Here is a 22,003-nt window from a genome sequence, read left to right as displayed (position 1 = left end):
ATTTTGGATTACATGTCAATCTCCAACGCCTTCCAAGCACCAAAGTGTGCAATCAAGGCAAGAGACTCACGTCTACAAAGGATTAGTGTAGCCGTTCCAGGGTTTCTTATTATCGGTTCAATCCCATAGGGCACACTTACCACGGTCCGATTCCAGAGGGCATCCCTAGGGTCACCCAGCCACCACAGCATACAGCTGAGGAGGGAACTTCTTCTTATCCCGCTTTTATAAAGGAGGAAGAAGAAGAAGAAAAGGTAGTAGAAGTGTCAGATTTTGAGGACGAATTTGGCAACTTCGACCAAATCTTATTCCGAGAGACCTCTCCTGTTGACCTCGGCCCTCCTTCCTTAGCCTCAGCTAGTCTTTACCAAGAAACTCCTGACACCTCTACTAATATGGGCATCTAACGCAAACAGAGGTCCACCCTCTTGGAGCTATTGGAGTCTCAACCAGGGAGGGACGCCTTAGGGAAGGCGCCTCAAACCAGGCTCCTCACTCCTCCACCCGTCCAACCAATCCAACCTGATCCAAACAACCATAAGAGGAAAAGGGAGGAGAAAGGGAAGCACATGATAGAAGTTGGGAAAAAACAACCTCCCCAAGAGGCCGAATCTCAAAAGGGGCCTAAGCAACCCCATACTATACAAACAAGGTCCACCACTAAAGGGGAAAGAAGGGTTGACCACCGAACTGCAGCCCCTGTTTGGGCCCCTCGCATGGAGCTGGATGGAGCTCCCCTTTTTAGTGATGCCTCCATTCGAGACTTTCAACGGGGCACGGCTGTGTATGTAGTAGATGCGGTGGAGTAATCCCTACTTTTACCCATGGACATGGCTGACCTCAGATCCATGAAGGAGCATGAAGTCTTCCTCGGATTAAAAAGGGATTTGGCCATGGTAAGTAAGTTTTTAAGTTTAGTTAAGTTTTCTTTTTCTTTTTTTATTTATTTATTTTTTTTAACTGTATTCCTCTTCCTTTCTAGACCATCTAAGTAACCTTTAGGGCCGAGGAGATGGTGAACTACTCTCATCGGAGGATGAGGGGAGGAAGATAGCAGCCGTGGATGCCTTCCATGTGGCTGAAAAAAGTAATCAGGAGCTGAAGAGCAAACTACAAAAGGAGGAGAAAGAGAGAAAAAGTGCCACTGTTGCCTTGAACACTGTGGAAAAGCAAGCCGAAGGCCAGAGGGTGCTTCTGCGTAATGCTGAGGACTAGCTAGCCGCCTCCAAGAAGCAAATCACTACACTGAAGAAAAAACTGGAGGAGGTCAAGAAGGCCAAGGCTCAAGTTGAAATGGCCAGGGAGGAGGCTGAGCAATATGGGTATAACATTGGGGGGGCCGAGACCGAGGACGCCCTTAGGGCCGAGGTTCCAGGGGTATGTAGGCTTTACTGTGCCCAAGTGTGGGACGAAACCCTTAACCAAGCTGGGGTTAAGGCTTCCTCTACACTTAGGAAGGAAGAAAATTTCTATTACCCTAAAGCCATCTGCCTTCATTCCTTTAGCAACTCTAAGGCAGACACTCCTCCAGAGGTGGCCGATCCAAAGAAGAGCGGATCTGAGAAGGCCCTTCCCTCCTCTAGCAACCCTCCAAAGGAGGCTAAGCAGCCGGGGGTGAATGAGAAAGAGGTTGAGGTCACCAAGGGCGTGTCCCCTGATGCCACCAAGCCCCCGGCTGTTCCCCAGGATTCCACTAAAGATAATAAGGCATCCAAGATGGAGATTGTCCTTGCAACTCTCCCAATTCCTGCTAAGGGTGACCTCAAAGGTACTGACCAAGGATCCTCTAAGGCTGCAGCCCAACAACCTAAAGCTCCTCTTAAAGGAAAAATTGTAATAAAAAAGAAGTAGACTTTTGCATAGCTCTCTTCCCCTTTTTATTTTTATTTTTTTTGTTTTGGTTTCCACAATGTGTAATCAAGTTATCTCTTTGAATTTGAACTGCCTTATGTTAAAGCCTTTATTAATGAAAGTTGCGAGTATTTTCTTTCTTACTATGATTCATATATTGGAGTTGATATGATTTCTATTTTATCTAACACTTAATGTAAGTAGTAATAAAGCAAAACCTCTATTACTAATCTACATGAGTAGTGGAAAATTTATCCCATTTCATATGATCAGCAGTACAACAAGTTAAAAACCTCTAAGTCCATTACCTCGGCAGGACACAATTTCAACTCTTAAGAACATACACAGTAATATAACCTGCGTACAGGTTTAACCTTCCTCTGTTCTTTACTCATTGGTAAGTTTAGAGGAGCAAAGGGATAATCAATTCTTAAAAAAATACAGGTAAGCTTGCAAATGTTTTAAGTAATGCTCATGAATATCCAAGTGGGTTTGTTACTGCCATGAAGATCTTTGCTGTTTAGTGAAGTTGTCAAAGTTGACACTTAGGTAATCCATAAGAAATACTTGTCTTACCTTAAGTATGTGGTCCAAAAAAATCTAAGATGAACTAAAGCTTTGCTTAGACGTTTGTCAAAAATGATATTAAGTATTAATGATTAAAAGATATCAATTCCCCAAGGTATGTGGTCTGAGAATCCAAACATGACCGAGACTCTGTTTAATACTTAGAAAGATGTCATAATGTGTTAATTTCCTCAAAGCATGTGGTCTAAGAATGTAGGCATAGTTAAGGTTCTGGTTAACACTTAGAAAATAACTTGTAAGATATCAATTTACCCAAGGTATGTGGTCCGAGGAGCCATGCATGACCAAGGTTCTGTTTGATACTTAAATAGATGTCAGGAAGTATTAATTTACCTAAGGTATGTGGTCCAAGGAGCCAGGCATAACCAACGTTCTATTTAATACTAAGATTGATATCATAAGGTGTTAATTTTCCCAAAGCATGTGGTCCGAGGATCCAGACATAGCTAAGGTTCTGTTTAACACTTAGAAAAATAACTTGTAAGATATCAATTTACCCAAGGTATGTGGTCTGAGGAGCCAAGCATGACCAAGGTTCTGTTTAATACTAAGATCGATATCATAAGGTGTTAATTTCCCCAAAGCATGTGGTCCGAGGATCCATGCATAGCTAAGGTTCTATTTAACACTTAGAAAAATAACTTGTAAGATATCAATTTACCCAAGGTATGTGGTCCAAGGAGTCAGGCATGACCAAGGTTCTATTTGATACTTAAATAGATGTCCGAGAGTATTAATTTACCTAAGGTTTATGGTCCGAGGAGCCAGGCATAACCAAGGTTTTGTTTAATACTAAGATTGAAAGTAGAACGCATGACATACAATATAGTAGACCAAAATGTGGTGAAGAAAGCTTTTATTAATAATAGTACCTTCTCAGGTTATTTACATTCCAAGGGCGTGATATAACCTTTTCCTCTAGATCCTCAAGATAATATGCCCCTATTCCGGCCACCGATGTGATATGATATGGCCCTTCCCAGATGGGTCCTAATTTTCCTATGCTAGGTTCTTTGTAGTGCCTAAAACCTTTCTTAAGACCAATTCTTTGACTGTTAATGGCCTTAGCTTTACGTTGGCATCATACTCCTGCTTGAACTTGTGTTGATAGTAGGCCAATTGGACCATGGCATTTTCTCTTCCTTCTTCAATTAAGTCTAAACTCTTCTCCAACAGCCTATCATTGTTGCTTGGAGTAAAAGAACTCGTTCTCAACGTGGAGAATCCAGTCTCCAGAGGAATGACAGCCTCGGCCCCATAAGTCATTGAGAAGGGCGTCTCCCAGTGGATTTGCGAGGAGTGGTCCGGTAAGTCCAAAGGATGTATGGCAGCTCTTTCACCCATTTTCCCTTCGCGTCATCCAATCTCTTTTTAAGTCCACTCATTATGACCTTATTGACAGCCTCGGCTTATCCATTCCCTTGTGGATAGGCCGGAGTGGAATACTTGTTCTTTATTCCCAGATCGAAACAATATCTTCTAAAGGTTTTACTATCAAATTGAAGTCCGTTGTTCGAGATGAGTGTATGTAGGATTCCAAACCGGGTGACGATATTTTTCCAAATGAATCTTTTTTCATCTTTATCCCTAATATTTGCCAGTGGTTCAGGTTCAACCCACTTGGTGAAATAATCCAAGCCAAATATCTCTTATTTCCTGCTACCTTGGGGAAAGGACCTACAATGTCCAAACCCCATTGAGCGAAAGGCTAGGGGCTGGACAGTGGATTGAGAACTCAACCAGGTTGATGAATGTTTGGTGCAAATCTTTGGCATTGGTCGCATTTCTTTACATATTCCTATGCTTCTTTCTGTATATTTGGCCATCAATAACCTTGTGTGAGGGCCTTGTGAGATAAAAATCTGCCCGTCATATGGCTTCCACAAATCCCTTTATGTAATTCTTCCAAGAGTAGCTTAACTACTTCAGGGTGTACGCATAGCAGGTGTGGGCCAAAGAAAGATCTTTTATACAACTTTTCATCTTCAGACAGCCAAAACCGAGGAGCTTTTCTCCGTATCTTGTCAGCCTCGGACTTACTCTCAGGCAGGACATCTTCTTTAAGGAATAGCACAATAGGGTCCTTCCAGCTGGGCCCCACCCTTATTTGGTGAACATGAACCACATTCCTTTCCACTTCAAAGGGTTTGCACAAGCCCTCAACAAGGATTACCTGAGGTAAGCTCTGTGCCGAGGAGGTTGCCAATGTGGTGAGAGAGTCCGCATATGCATTTCTACTTCTAGGAACTTGTGATAAAATAAAAGACTCAAATTCAGTTTGTAAGTTTCTAACCTGGCTTAAATATTCCTACATTCTAGGATCTCTTGCTTCCAGCTCTCCCTAGACTTGGCCTACAACTAGCCTTGAGTCAGAGAATATCTCCACTGCTTTTCCACCCATTTTTTGAACCATGGTCATCCCTACCAACAAAGCTTCGTATTCGGCCTCATTGTTTGTGGCCAAGAATCCCCGTCTCAAGGATTTCTCAATTGTGATATTCTCCGGAGATACCAGAACTAGCCCCACCCCGGATCCTCTGTGATTAGCTACACCATCAACATAGACCTTCCAAGACAAAGGCTCTTGCAAGGAGATTACACCAACAGATTTTCCATCCATGTTTTGCTCCTCTAATCTATCTTCTGGTGGGGTATCAGCAAACTCAACCACCAGGTCGGCGAGGACCTGAATCTTGACAGAGGTGCGAGGCATATATTTGATATCAAAAGCCCTAGGATCGTGCCTTATTTTGCAATTCTCCCTGTGTAGTCAGCGCTCCGAAGTAGAGATTTGAACGGGAGCTGAGTCAAGACAACAACCATGTGTGATTGGAAATAATGGGGGAGCCTATGCGTACCATGCATCACTGCCAGAACAGCCTTCTCAAGTGGTAAGTATCGAACCTCGGCTCATGTAGTGACTTGCTCATGTAATAAACTAGTATCTGCATACCACTGTCAACCTGGATTAGCACCAAACTTACTGCGTGGGAGGCCACTCCAATGTAAGCAAACAGAATCTTGTCCACCTCGGGACTGGACATAATTGGTGGCCAAGAAAGGTACTCTTTCAAATGCTGGAAAACTAGGGCACACTCCTCGGTCCATTCAAATCCCTTCCATTTGTTCAACAACTGAAAGAAAGGCCTACACATGTCTGCTGATCGAGAGATGAATCGATTTAGAGCAACAGTCATCCTAGTTAGCCTTTGGCCTCTTTGGGATTCTGAGGTAGTTGCAGGTTGTTGATTGCCTTGATTTGGTTAGGGTTGACTTCAATTCCAAGGTGTGTAACCATGTAGCCTAAGAACTTGCTTGATCCAACACCGAATGAACATTTGGAAGCATTTAGTCGTAGCTTGTGCCTCCTCAAGATCTCAAAAATATTCCTGAGGTCATTAACGTGCTCAGATTCCAACTTGCTCTTGACCACCATGTCATCTATATAGACCTCAATGTTTTTCCCTAACAGTGGCTCAAACATCCTAGTCATCATCCTCTGGTAGGTAACCCTTGAATTATTTAAACCAAAAGGCATCACCTTGTAATGGTAATTCCCAATAGGGGTGAGAAAAGATGTCCTCTCTTGATCGTCCAAGGCTAAAGGTATCTGATGGTACCCTTGAAAGGCATCCAAAAAGCTCATCCAAGGATGGCCTACCGTTGCATCTACCAGCTAATCAATCCGAGGCATAGGGAAGGGGTCCTTTGGGCAGGCTTTGTTCAAATCCGTAAAATCTACACATACACGCCACTTCCCACTCTTCTTCTTTACCACCACTGTATTAACTAGCCATTCATGGTAGAACACCTCTTTAATAGCCTCGGCCCGTTTAAGCTTTATCACCTCGTCTTTGACGGCATCAGAATGATCCTTAGATGAGCATCGAGGTGGTTGCTTTCTAGGGACGACTAACGGGTTGACGTTCAAATGATGACAGATGAAGTTCGTATCCACCCCTGGAGCTTCGTAAGCATTCCAAGCGAATACGTTAATGTTCCTCTTAAGGAATTCCACCAACTCCTCTTTCTCTTGAGGTGGTAGTTGAGCCCCAACCTGAAAAAACTTCTCCGGATCACCACTTATAGTAAATTTCTCTAAATCTTCACATTTTGCATCCTCGACTAGCCCTTTCACGGTTAATACCGGAGACTTTGACTGCTATAAGCCACCCTCAACAGAAGTCGAGGCCTCAGCTGCTGGCTGATGCAGAATTGCAGACACAAGGCATTGCCTAGCCATTGATTGATCCCCTATTAGCTCTTCAATTTGGTCTCCTGATGGATACTTCACTTTCTGATGCAAAGTAGAAGAAACAACTCCTAGGGTATGGGGCCATGGTCTGGCCATAATGGTTGTGTAGGGTGAGTATGTGTCTACCACAATGAAGTCTACTTCCACCACCTCTGAGCCAGCCTGAAGGAGCATCCTAATCTAACCTCTTGGAATAACAACTTTCCCATCAAAACTTATCATAGGTGAATCATAGACTGTCAGATCTTCAAGCTTTAATTTCAGCCCTTTGTACAAGTCAGGGTACATGACTTCTACACAACTGCCGTGGTCTACCATTACTCTCTTAACATCATACCCTCTATTTTGAGGATAACTACTAAAGCGTCATCATGTGATTGAATGGTTCCAATCTTGTCTTCATCCGAGAAACTCAGTAGTGGTTGGACCTCTATCTTAGCTCTCTTCGGCTCGGAGTGAGAGTCCTCGGGTAGTAGCCTAGCTACAGACATTACCCTGGAAGGATGAAAGCCAGTTCTCCCAGGCACAGCAAAAATGACATTTATGGTACCTAGTGGGGGCCTTGAAGGAGTATTCCCCCGAGCCCCTGACCTTGATTGGTCCCTTTGTCCATTGGGCCGGTACAAAAATTGTTGCAACTTCCCTTCCTTAACTAGTTGCTCCAAATGGTTCCATAGTGTTCTACAGTCCTCGGTGGTATGTCCCCTCTCTTGGTGATATTAGCAGTGAAGGCTTTGGTTGCGCCTCAAAGGTTCTCTACTCATTCTTTTCGGCCACTTGAAGTATGGCTCGTTTTTTATCTTCTCCAAAACTTGATGCACCAGTTCCCTGAACACAGCATTAATTGCTTGCGGAGCTACAGGCTCAAACTGCCCAACAAAATCCCTCCAGGGTCTGTTATTGTTGTAACAGTCCGACTTGAAATCCCTTCTCTCTTGAGGGATAACCTTACCTTTTCCCTTGCCTTGTTACTGGTCCTCTTCAACCCTATACTTGTCAATCCAATCCATAAGCTGGCGTACACTGGTGACAGGTTTCCCAATCAAAGACTTTCTTAAGCCATTCTCGACAGGTAGGCAAAGCTTGAAGGTGATGATAGTTAAGTCGTCAAAATCACCATCTATCTCGTTGAACATCTCCTAATATCTGTCCGAATATGTTTTCAGGGTTTCTCCTTCTCTCATGGATGGAGACAGCAAGGAAGCTAAAGGTCGAGGAACCCTGCTGCACGTAATAAAGCGTGATCCAAACGCCTGAGTGAGTTCCTTAAAGGAATCAGAGGATGACTGCCCTCAGACCATCAAACTACCTCATCACCACAGACCCTAAACTGGATGGGAATATCTGGCACATCAAGGCCTTTTTCTTGGAGCATACAGTCATCCTCTAATTGAAGTGACTAATATGCTCCACAGGGTTTGTTCTACCATTGTATATAGTAAATGTGGGCTGAGTGGACTGTCGAGGAAGTCTCCCTTCCTTAATCCAACGCGTGAAAGGTGACCTGAAAATTTGGTTGAGTGCTTTACTCATAGCGTTGTTTCCTAGGTCTACTGAAGACGAATTTCTGTTTCTGCACTCATGATGATAGTCCTCATCATATAAGAAAGACTCGCTAGGAGGAGTCCTTGATTTGCGCCTATAGCTGTCATCCTCTTCACCATCGGAAGAGAAGTCAAAATTGGATGGAGCTCACCTTCGCCGTTCGTGGCGCAAGCTTCTCTTTAGGTGATCAATTTCCTTCTACATGGCTTTGGTATCTTTCTCCTGGGAGATATGGCTACCACCCCGAGAATGGCTCTTACCAGTATGGGTAATATGTACACTTCCTTCTCGGTCTCTCCTTTGCTCAAGTTCACGGAAGTGATCTCGACGTTGAGACCCCATGGATTTTGCCTAGTTTGAACCTGAACCTACCATAGTTGAATGTCAAACTCACTATCACACCAGTAATTCCCACAGAAGGTGCCAATTGTAAGGAGCTATTTGAATTCCTAGCCTAACAGGTAGATGGACTGAGGCTCAAAAAGTCCAAAACAATGAATTTGTTGAGAATAGGTTGGAAAACTGGGCTCAAATGAAGTAAACTAACACAAAAATAGGTTTAGATGACAAAAAGATGTAAATGAACAGGTTTATAATGAAGAAAAACATCTTCGGCAAAGTCCGAGGAGATCTGTCTTGATATATTTCTTTCAGATTTGATTATAAAGTCAATTCTTAATGCTACAATAGTTTTCTCTTTTTTTTCCCGATCCCCTAGTCTCATTGCCACCCTCTTCTTTTATGTTTTCTCTCATTTTCATCTCCACCTTCCACGTGCATACCAAACTGTTGGTATTGATACTTGTCCTATCAGTCCTCCCATAAGTCCTCATGCAGTAGCTGTAAGGCTCAAATCCACTTTTCAGGTATCACCTCCACATTAATGCGGTCAAAGAGTTAGCTGCAGTGCATTTAATGCAGAGGCAGCAGCTTTCTCCAAAGATATTTTTAGGATTTTTCCTTGTCTGATATCACTGCAATTCATATCTGTGCCAACGGAACTTCCTAGAACATTACCCATGACGACAGACAAACTTTTCGGACCTCAGCATTGGTTAGTCGAGGATGTGCTTATCCTCAGCCCACCCCTAGAGTTGTTATAACCAAGACTAATCTCTCTACTTACTAACGCAGTCTCTTTTGACAAAGATATCCCCTCTTCGGACAAAACCTCGTCCTCGGATTGGGCCATAGGCCCAATATATAAACAAATAACGAATTTGTGGGCCCAATATCCCTACAATTATAATTATAAATTTTTTATACCCTAAAACCTTACTATTTAAACAAACATATCAATATTAGTTTATTTGATTCTCCCTAATATGGTTCTCGGCATTTATTTTGTTATGTGTTATACTATGAAATATTTTTTTTTATGATTGTCTTGTTAAACATTAGGATATATTATTCAATTTTTTCTAAAAAATTATTTGATTTGATGGGATAAATTTAGTTGTAATTTCAAGTATATTTTTATCAAAGAAATAGGTTTCATTAAAAAAATTGTACAAGTTGTAGGGCAAATTAACAAAAAATAGAGTTTTACGGGGTGAGGCGGGGCTTCGCAGGGCCCCAAAGGGCGGGGATGGGGTAAGAAAGTTTTCCCCGTCATGCGGAGCAGGGCGGGGCAGGGATGGGGCAAGACAAAAGCATGCGGGGCAGGGACGAAGACCCTATCCTTTGGCCCCACCTTGCCCCATTGCCATCCCTATTTGGGAGTAAAATAGAGGAAAATTAATGGAATCATTTTATAATAGTTTTACTATTAGACCTCTATTTTTAAATAAATGGCTAAATAAATATGATTTTTTTGATAGTAGTAAAAAAATTCATTAAATCTAATTTTATTCCCTCCAATTCTTCACAATTTTAAGGAGAATGGAAATTTAAGGTTTTGAGGAAATAGAGAAGAATGAGTACTCCCCCCTACTCATTCCATTCCCTCCCACTTAAACTCTTAAACGAGAGAATGAAATTTCATTTCCCTCCATTAAAACTCTCAAACAAAGGAAGTGAAGAATATTTTAAAATTATTTTTTCACTTATTTCCCTCCACATTTGGTACACAATGGGGATTACAACAGAAATTGTAATCTTTATTACTATGAATAAAATGTGTTGTAATGGAATAGCTAAGTATATTTATAAATTTGGTTGTGAGTTGTAATATTAGAATCAAGCTTAAGATATATTACTATGAGTAAGATATTTCCGAAAAACTAATATTTTTTTAAATTTGAGAGAGATATTAGTTTTTTTTTTTTTTTCATGATTGTTATGTACGTATGAAAAGTTTGTTTATTTGGAAATATAATAATTTTAGAAATTATTACACATACTAAGAAATAGCTATTACAACATTTTTAGAGAGGAATATGTTAGGTTCTAAAGACTTAGGTATTTATGTATTTAGAACTCTAATGTGTATTGCTGGCAAACCATGATCAAAACAATGTGTTTAGAAGTGTTTTAGTCTTGCTCAAAGTTGTATCTTTTATATAAAGTTGGAATCGAGCTAATGCAGAAGTTATTGTGCATTTCGGCCTGGCTCGATCGATCGAAGCTTAGGCTCGATCGATCGAATCTCGGGCAAAATGTGTTTTTCTGCAGATTTCCAACTCAGCCCTAGTTGTTTAAAACGTTTAGGGTTTTCTAATTTATTCTAAGTATAAAAGGCAAACCCTAGCCACGTTTTAGCGTTGCTCATATTGCTGTTTATGTAAATCTCTTGTGAGATCTAGAGGAGCTTTCCTTTACACAAACTTAGGGTTTTCAAGGAAGAGATTTTATCTACACCTTGATGATCAACTTAGTTGCTGCCATTGAAGCTTAAAGAAAACACAAGCGGGTGTGCTTGTATCTGGTGGTGAATCCAAGAAAGAAGGAGTCCGTGGATTCGGAGCTTGCATGTGGTCGTGTCAGTAAGTTCTACTGGTGGGTAGCAATAAGAAGTCGAGCGTGGGGGCTTGTAAGTCTTATTGTATGAACTTCAATTCTTTCAAGATAGTGGATTCAAGTTTACCTTGAGGATAGCTAGGTCAAATCCTCCCCAGGTTTTTACCGGTTTGGTTTCCTGGGTGATCATACCTTTGTGTTATTTATCTTTTCGCTGTTTTGCATGATATGATTATGTTAATTGTGATAACCTAGTTTTGATAAATTGGACTAAGTAACAACTTGGCTAATTACCTAGGTTAATCCAATTGTGTTTTAAGGGGTCTAAAAACCATCAGAATAGATATTCCTTATTTTAAAAAATAGCTATTCATAAGGAATGATTATTCCCTATAATGAAAACATAACCAAACTACCAAATAGTTAAATCATTGGAATAACTATTACATTACAGTGCCTATTACAATCTACTAATGTTTCATTTTTTTTTTCTCTCTTTTCTCTATTTAGCCACCTAACCCTCTCTCCCTCACTTGCACCTCTCTCTCTCCTTCACTCTCTCCTCTTCACCGCCGCCCCAACCACCTCCCTAGCCATTGCCACCATCCCAACCGCCTCCCTAGCCACTGCCACCACCCCAGCCTCCTCTCCCCCTTTGCCGCCTCACCTTCTCTTCCCTCGTCCACTGCTACCACCCTACCTCCTCTCCCCCTTTCCTCTTCTTATCTCCTCTGCTATCTCTCTCTTTCTTTCATTCTTTTTCTTTTTAGTTTTTTTTTTATTATTATTATTTAAAGTTTAGGGTTTCGTTGGGCTTTGATGTGGATCTTTTTGTTTTGGGTTTTGTGGCTTTTGTTTCTCTTTCATGCAATTGCACGAAATTTTGGAATGCAAGTTTTGGTTTTGTGATATGTAGATACAAAAGGGCCTGGGTACATTCCTATGAGTTTTTTTTTTTTTTTTTTTTTTTTTTTAAATAATGTATGTTAATTAAAATCACAGGAAAAATAATATTTGAATTTGAATGCATTTACAAAATATATACAACTTCTTCCTTCTTTTTTTTGTTTCTTGTCTTTGCTAGCTAATTAGAGATTTCAGTAATTCACTTCTTTATACAGTCTGTTGCCTTGGACCTTGGTCATGGAATTGTTTGTTATATACAATATGTTCAAGTGAAATATTTAAGATGATATGCTTATATATATATAATGATCTTAATTCCTAAGATATCAATTTGCTCATATTAGAGTTGACATAGACTTTTAATAAGTTTTTTTTTTTTTTTTTTTACCCTATCAGGTGAGATAATATAGCAAACTAAAGTCATACTTTTTGCAAAGTTAAGTAGAAATTTTTTTTTTCAAAATTAATTAAAATCACAATTCGAAATACTTTACATATTCACATTATTATTGGTATTATATTTTATAAAGCATATATAGACAGGCCAAAACATTATTCTATTGCTAGTAACGATGATATAGTTACTAAGTGTAATGATAAAATCCTTATAAATTATTATTATTATTATTATTATTATTATTATTATTATTGAACCAAATGTTAGCATATATGCAAGTAAATAGGTGGAGAAAATTTATAATATATCCAATGCATGTATCCATCCCCTTGTGATAGGGTAGATACATGTAATACCACCCCAAATGGGTGGGAAAAGATTTGTTGATCATCAATTAAAAGGCTAAGGCATTATTTGGCTGCAAATTGGAAAAGTGAGGGGATAAAAATTATGGGAGAGTAGAAAAGTGGGGGATAGAAAATATTTAGTCTACTCTCATGTATATTAAGTGATGGAAAAATCCTTTTTTTGGTTGAGGATAAAAATGATGGGATAAAAAAGATAATTTATTTAAATTTAATCTCATGCCCTTATTAGATAATATGTAAGGCGTAATCTCTTCGTAATCATTAAATAAGAAAAATGCAATTATTTAAAACGAAAAATAATTGATATTCACTGTTAGGACATATGTGATTCAATGTTAGGAACATATGTCACTATTTTATGTAACTGGTTAATCCTTTGACAAAACACACTTTACTTGTAATTGGGTGGATCTAGGATGTGTTTAATGCTTCAAGAAATAAGGTTTCAAGTTCAAGTGTTAAAACCATGCAAGTCTATCCAAGAATCAAGTCATAAAGTGCAGGATTTTAAAGCTCGACAACTAGCATCTATCGAGGTTCAAAGAGAGCTGTTTCAGCCCGAGACTTGATAACTGCTCGACAGATAGGGTATCTATCGAGATTTATGAAGTTCAGATTTTTAGTTCTTATTTTCATCCAATCCGTGAATGTATGTTTGGAAAATATTTTAATGTATGTTTGGGAAATCTTTTCTCACAATCCTAAACATATATAAGAATTATTTTAAGGGCCTTAAAAGGTCACATAAGTTGCAAAAGAGCAAATTTCACAAGTGTGAAGAAGAGTGTGACTAAAAACCTAGTTTGTCCTAGTTTTTGAAAAAGCTGCTGTGTTTGTACACCATAGTATTTTGTGACCAAGCAACTTCATAATCTTCATCGTGTGATGAATTGAAGAATTTTACAGCCAATATCCTTCTCAAGTTGGTGATCAAGTCGCGTATTGGGATCCGTGCAATTGGTTAGTCACGTACTAAGAACCGTGCATTGAAAGGAGAGATTGTCACTACAAAACAAGTCCAATTGGGTATTGGGGTAAGGGTTCAACTATAGGTTAGTAGAAATTATTGGGATTCCTTTACTTGTAACCACTTGTTTTGATAATAGTGGATTCTCGGGAGTGGTGACCTTAAAATCACTTGATGGGGGTTTTTGCCATGTAGGTTTTCCCCATTCGTAAACAAATCACCTTGTCAATTTATTTTCCGTTGCATACTTAATTTAATTAGTGATTTGTTTGTGCTACCACGCGCTTTGCATGTTTATTTGATTAATTTAAAAACTTGGCTAATTAATCAATTAATTCATCACAAGGGGTCAATACATTCTTGGCCTATCAAGTGGTATCAAAGCAGGCACACTCTGATTAGGGTTAATTTTTGCTGTGTGATCCATTGACCCCTGTTTATCATGGATAGAAGACAGTTTCTTATTATACCTTCTTTATTTGATGACACTAACTATGCATATTGGAAAGTATGCACAAGAGCTTTTTTGCGGTCTTTAGATGAAAAAGTGTGGCAAGCTATGGAGATAGGCTGGACCAAGCCTACGGAAGCGCCGGCCGACTGGGATGATGCTAAGATCAAGGTGGAAAACTTCAACAGTAGGGCATTGAATGCTTTATTTAGTGCAGTCACAAATGAGGAGTTCAAGAAGATATCCTCCACTGAAACTGCAAAGAAAGCATATCCTCTAGACAACCTATGAGGGAACCAAGGCTATCAAGGATTCAAAGTTTCAAAGGCTCACTACAAGCTTTGAAGAGATCAAGATGAAGGATGATAAGCCGTTTGATGAGTTCTATGCCAAGCTCAAGGACATAGTGAACTCAGCCTTTAATCTTGGGGAAACCATTCTTGAGCCCAAGATTGTGAGAAAAGTGCTCAGATCTCTACCTGAGAGATTCCATGCCAAGATCACTGCCATTAAGGAATCAAAGGACATTGATAAAATTCCTTTGACTGAGTTGGTTGGCAATCTGTAGACCTATGAGTTGGGTTTGACAAGGATCTGGAAATCAAGTAAAAGCAAGAGCATGGCATTAAAGGCCAAGAGCAGTGATACTAATGAGTCCTCTGATGATGAAGATTCTAAGATGGAGTCCAACATCACTAGGCAATTCAAGAAGTTCATGAAGAATGCCAATGCAAAGGGTTTCGACAAGGACCATAGACAGTCGAGTTCTTCTCAGTCTAAGAGTTAAGACAAAGGGAAGAAGGATGCTAGGGATGGCAGTCAGTACACTGTTCCCTCAGGACCAAAGTGCTTTAGGTGTCAATGTTTCGGTCATATGAAATAAGAGTGCCCTACGTATCTTAAGACTATTTGGAAGAGTAAGGCACTTGTTGCTACGTTGAGTGACACTAAGACTGAAGATGATTCTGATAATGAGGATGATGGAATCCTAAATGCCTTCACTGCCATTGTAAATCCTACTGGGAAGATTGTTGAAGATGTGGATGAAGAAGAGGAATTGGTGGAGTCTAAGTTTGAGAAAATGGATGAACAAGATGACATCCACACAGCCTATGCAAAGCTATACAAAGTCTCCGAAAAACATGAGAAGCTGTATAGGTTGACCACCAAGAAGCTTAGTGATGTGGAGCTTGAGCGAGAGGAAATCTCTACAAAGTTTGATGAAGCCAATTAAACTATTGAAGCACTAAGATTTGAGAATAATTTCTTGGTTGAGAAGACCAAGAAGCTTGAGGCAGAACTATTCCAAGTCAGAGTTCAGCTGGAAAGGACTTCAAGCGCTAAGCTTGATGAGATACTCAATCTTTAGAAATCTATTTTTGATCAAACCGGTTTAGGGTATGATTTCTCTTCTCCTAGTATTGCTTCTACTAGTACTACTGTTTTTGTTCCTCCTACTAATAATATTGAAACTAAGAACAATGTTGTTAAAAATGAGTTAGCTAGTGAAAACATAGACAAGGGTAAATCTATCTTAGGAGCACCCTCTAAGCTTGATAAGAAAGCGATTAAAAACCCTAGGGCTAATAAGAGAAACTCTCAAAAGCCAAAATAGAAAAAGCATCATTTCTGTCATCATTGTGGTGCAGCTGGACATACTCAACCTAATTACTACAAGTGGCTAGCCACTCAAAAAAGCAATAGCATAATCGCGTCGGGAGATCAAAATTAGTTTCCATTCTCTTTTGCTTCTCTTGGAGATCTTTTCAAGGCCCTCATGTTCCTTTCGAACTTGAATGGTTTTAACTCTTCCCCCTCACCACCAGATCAAGGGTTCGCTAAATGAAAAGGTTCTTCCAAGGTGTGGAAAGAAAAGGGCTCCAAGTGATTTTGTCACTTTTTATCTCTCTCCCCTTCGGTTTTTTTTTTTTTTTTTTTTTTTTTTGGCATTACTTGTGTGTTTTGATTTCTAGTTTTGAGTCTATCTAGTTTAATGCATTGCTTTGTTTTGTTTAACATGTTTTTGTTTTGTTATTTTTTAGTTTTGGTTTATTTTGTTTTTCATATAAAAATATTAAAAAAATTGAAAAAAAAAATCAGAAAAATACAAAAACAGTGTGTGTTTTGTGTACATTGGTACTTGTGTACCTTGAATGGCCATTGAAACAAAGTTTTCTAAACTTTGTATCTTTTGTAGTATAGATAAGCATCTCTATGCACAACTAAGCAAGTGAGCTTTATGGCTCGTGTTTGTGAAGAGTAAGATTAAGTGATCTCTTGTACTTAACACTCGTATCACTTTTTTTTATAGGAAAGACTAGAAAATCCTAAGAGAAAGGCATAAATAACCATCTCATCACTGTTGTCCACCAATCATGAAATAACATTTGTATGTTTCAGCATAGCAAAAATGGAATGTCAAATACTTAACATAATTGGGTATTTCTTTTCTCTCTCTTATATGCCCATGCATGGTTTGCTTAAAAAGAAAAATATGCAAAGAAAAATAAAAGGAAAAAATAATCAAAATGCTTTGTATATGATTGCAAGTGTGTATTCTAGGAGATGTGGGAGTTATAGGATGCACATCAAAGGTGATAGTCCCCATCAAATAATTATGATTGTGTGTGAGTTAAAGTAATTTTCTCATATCTCAAATCGTCATAACATATAGACACTTATGCAATCTTGTGATGTTTTTCACACATAACACACAAAATTCTTTGCTACTTTTGATACATGTGCAGGTACAATGTGATTTGGCCATCACAAGGAATACATGTGTTAATGTATGCTCACTAAACTGTCTTAACTTGTTTTTGAAATATAAAATTGGTTAGATTTGTTTAGTGTGTGTGTGTGTGTGTGTGTTTTGGGATCTTATCATTTTTTTATTTTATTTTTTGTTGAGAGATGTTTTTGAGAGTTTAAAATGTTGATTGGATCCTTGGTTGAGTTGCATATTTGATTGCATTTATATCTGTGTTTTTCTCTTCTTTGAAAAATTGTTTTTAAGCAATCTTGACAGCTCCTCGACACCTCTTGACACCGGGCTTATCTATCGAGCTCTTTAGCTTCTTTTAATTGCAATCTTGACAGCTTCTCGATAGCACCTCAATCCATCGAGAATGTTTCTGTCTCCTCAATAGCTCCTCGATTCATTGAACATTCTGTTGCAATATTCTACCATAGCATTTTGCTCATGATATTGCTTTATTTTAACGTTGCTATGTTCTGCCACAGAATTCTGCAATGATACTGTCCAGTTGCAACGTTGCTGCAATATTTTGCCATAGAATTCCACAACACTATTTTGCTGTAATGTTGCCGTGATACTCCACCATAGAATTCCACTCTGGTACTACTGTGACGTTTTGGATACTTTCCTGAGGGTATAGATTGGACGGTTTAAGAACATCACGTTTCACTTTGGTAAGAACTTGGAAACATGTTTGTAGAGGAGAAATATCTCATTCTCCCCATCTTGATCCCAAATCCGCAATAAAGTCGCCAAAAATGTCGAGAGTTCTCTTTACGTATCTTGTACCTTAGACATGTGTCATGATGTTATTGGACAACGCTTAGTCTAGGTTTTATCTAAGAAGGAAGTTGAATTTGGCGCTTCGCGGAATCGGCTTCAAAGTACCATTCTGCCGCTGCTAGTTTGTGCACAAACGTTGAGTCCAATGTCTAAGGGAAGACGCTGTAAAGTGGGCTTATCCTTTGTTTCTACCGCAGAAGGAATTTTTCTCCAGTTTTTGCCATAGGGCTGACTTTTCTGATGTGTAGTAAAGTTTTCTGCCGTGCAGTAAAACTTTCTACTGTGCAGCAAAACTTTCTGTTGTGTAGTAAAGTTTTCTGCACTTTTTTACAACATGAATGACTACTTTTCATTTTTTACTATAAAAATACTTTTCTACTTCCTGCATATAAAAAAATCTAAATCCCAAAGAAAAAACCCATCAAGCAAATGTTAGTTTACATGGGTTAGCATATTCTCAAATATATACTTTGGGCCTTGCTTTTCATTGGGCTTTCCTCCGTATGGGCTTTTGACTCTTGCTTCTTATTGGGCTTTCTTCCTTATGGTCTTTTGGATATGAATTTGCAAAAATGGGCATCAACACCTGGGAACATATAAATATTATGTAATGAGGTGTATTATATAAAAAGTAACAATTACTTTAAGTATTTTCTTTTAAAAAGAAAAGGAATATATATATATATATATATATATTTACAAATATGTCATTCTTTTATTTTCTGTGTTTTGACTAATATTTTTTTAAGGTGATTAATATTCTTCTAACTTCTGTTATAGTATGTTACGTTTGTCTAATATACAACTAAACATTATAAGTTTCAAATTTATTATTCAAATTTCTCATCTCGTAACTCTTAAGGAATAAAAAGATCATCATGATAATCAAAACTCATCACAAAACTATAATATTATCTTATCCAAAATTAAAATGAAACCATAGGAATAAAATATAGACTTTATAATAATTTATTACTCAAACAATTGGTATGCACATTTGAATTAGTAGTCATGTAGATTTTGTTTTGATATAAACTCAAATTCTTATTTCCAAAAGAAACCAAGTATTAATCCAAACCAAAATCGAACCAAAGTTATAAGGGGGATTTTTTATGGGAAATTTATAAAACACAACATCAAAACACATATTAAAATTAAAAAAAAAAAAAAAAAACCATCAATCTAAATGAGATTTATAAGAAAGAACAAAAATCCACCGAGAAAGAGAGAGAGAGTACTCACAATTTTTGTGTGGAAATAAGATGAATTGAATGGAAGAAATTATATCAAACTTATACAAAACAAGATGGGGAGAAGAATAGTCAAAATATAAGAAGGAAAAAACGATGAAGGAAGTTTAATGGTAAAGTAAGAGTAGTAGAAAGATAATGAGATAAAGAGGAAGGAGAAAGGTTGGAGAAGTTAAGTATAACAGTGGATGTGAAATAATAGACAAAATGAGTTTTTTTTTTTTTTTTTTTTTTTGAGAATAAGGAGAATAAAAGTTTAAAAGGAGAAAAAAGAAGTTGAAAATAAGTAGTGAAATTTACAGCATACATTAATATATATATATATATATATATATTCACAATTATAACTCAAAGTTGGATGCAGATATTAAATTTGTTGATTCACAGGCACTTGAAATAGTGTTGACTGTGTTGATGTCTTTGTAGTTGGAAAAACTAAATGCTTTGATATAGCTAATATTATTGTTGAAAGGTCTTTTGATAGTTAACAAGATAGTGAATATTCTGATTGCTTCAAATGCCCTTTAAAATTTGTAATTCTTTTGTTTCTTTGGCGTAGAGCTTCTATAAGGATCTAGCAACTCCAATATGTAAATGATCTTAAAACTTTTAGCATTGTCAAGTTTGCAACTCAGTGGTTTACCGATTGTTATTATTATTGAAAAGTTCAAATATGTTAAGTAAACATATATTGTTTCCTCAGAAGATGATCTTGTATTATAACGAGTAATATATAAAAAAAATCCCGTTAATCAACACAATGAAGTCCGTCGAATATTTTTCAAAGGTTGGTCTCTCTTAGAAAAATTCCTAGCTCCATTCACTGAATGTAAGTTGTAACATCAAGCGAACTAATTTCCCCATATTTGAGTAGTGGCAACAAGAATGCATCATGAGGTTTCTCATGGGTTGAACGAGTGCTTTTCATTTGTTATTAGGACAGATACTTCTTATGGATCCTCTATCCCCATGAACAAAGGATCCTCTATATCCCCATGAACAAAGTGTTTTCATTAATTGTAAAAGATCAGGAGTAAAGGCAAGTGAGAAATGCTCCTTTGCCTGGTGTTGAATATGTTGCTTTGATAACCAAGTGAAGCATTCTAGAGGTTGGCGGATGAGTGCCAAAATTTGGTGTTGACATTATTTATAAATGAACATCCATAATCAGTTTTTTATATATATTGCACACCAACGAGATACTTGTAAAAAGGTACTTGTCGCTAAAAATCTTAACGACTTATTTTAAACATTTAGTAAAAGTCTCCAAGTTGTGAGCTATGACATTTAATTTTTAGAAGGACACAGTACATTTGAATCCAATAAACAAGGTAGGCTAAAATTTTATTTGAGGTAACATAAAATAACTTGTTGTTGCAATGTCTTCAACTCTTCTTATGGAACCTTTTCGTTTGACCTAAAATAAAAAAGATAGATGAAAACCTCCCATTAAAATACATCAAGTATAATTAAGAAAACTTCTTTAAAGATTAAATGATAATTATCTTACAAGTTTAACCAGGTAGGCGATAGGTTGGCTTTTGCACTGTCGAGACTTAAGGAGGTGGAGTGAGGCATCTAGCCCAACGAATCTCAGGTGGAGCGTTTCATCCTGACGGGTCGAAGAGTTAAGAAAATATTTATAAGCCAAAAATACCCTTATCAGTTCCAAAGCATTGTCACCCCACCATTATTAAACTTAGGAATAGTTGTCTCAAATGTTTTCCCCAAAGCTAAATCTTTGAGTTCATAATAGCTGATGTTATGGGGACTTAGTAATGTCTGATGGATTAAAGTGCAAGCACAGGCAATGGTAGAGTCAGGAATTTGTCTTTAGGGGGGGGGGGGGGAGTTTAAAATGAGATCATAAATTGTTTCTCATTATATACTATATCATTCACAAAATTTTCAAAACAAATCTTAAGTGGCCTTATTGTTAAAGTATTGTGAAATGTTATGAACATAGCATTTTTCTTTATACAACAGTCTAAAATAGAATTATAAATACAATACTATACAATCATGCATTGAAAGCATACAAAAATATAATCAAATAAGTGAATAACCAATCATATATTTTTGTCAAATTAATAATAATGTATTATATTTATATGCTATATAGAATATGCTATATTTATCATTCATCAAAATAGTATAGTCTTAATTTCTTAAAAAATAAAGAATACAAGAACCAGAGAAGGAAAACCACATACCTAGGGACTTGTGGAAGAAATAAGACAAGTTTTTCTTTTGAAGTGTATTGTTTCTAAACCATACACATAGTGATTTCTTAGAATTAGAGCAAATATTAAAATATTTTTGGACTTAAAAGTCTATAAAGTACAAAAGGCTTTAGAAAACAAGTTAGACCAAAGAAGAAAAATTTTCCCAAACACAAAACTGAGACAAGAAACAATCAAGCTCATAATGTTCCCATGAATTCAAAAAAAAAATTTGGGGGGCTAGGGCCCTTTTCGGTCTCAACGTGGCTCCGCTACTAGGCCCAGGTTAGTGGCAAAGCCAAGAATTTATCTTTGAGGGACCATATTTAGATATCAAAAGTGTACTATTTTTTGAATTACTGTCTTCATTTTTTTTTTTTTTTGAAGAATGATTCAATAATCCTAAACTTGCCCATGAACCTAAATTTATTAAATTAAATTATCACCTATTAAATAAAATAACTGAAATTTATCAAATTTCAATGCATAAAAAATATATAATAAACAATAACTAAATACATGTTAATATAGTAGCATACTTTAATCAAGTACATTTATAATGCCATATGATATATAATATATTGATTATTATAATAACAAATAATATTTTATAAGGAAAATTAAAAGAAAACAAATGAAAAGTAAAGTAAAATATCTGGGAATTGGGAAAGTGGTAAAAAAAAAAGGGGCTCTGCTGGTCAAGGGCATAGGGGTGAGGGGCTTACATGGAAGCTTCAAGCTTTTCTTTCTTGTTTAGTCTAGTC

The sequence above is a fragment of the Quercus robur genome, chromosome 10, assembly GCF_932294415.1.
Source record: "Quercus robur chromosome 10, dhQueRobu3.1, whole genome shotgun sequence".
Taxonomy (NCBI): Eukaryota; Viridiplantae; Streptophyta; class Magnoliopsida; order Fagales; family Fagaceae; genus Quercus; species Quercus robur.
Note: the sequence above shows the minus strand (reverse complement) of the source record.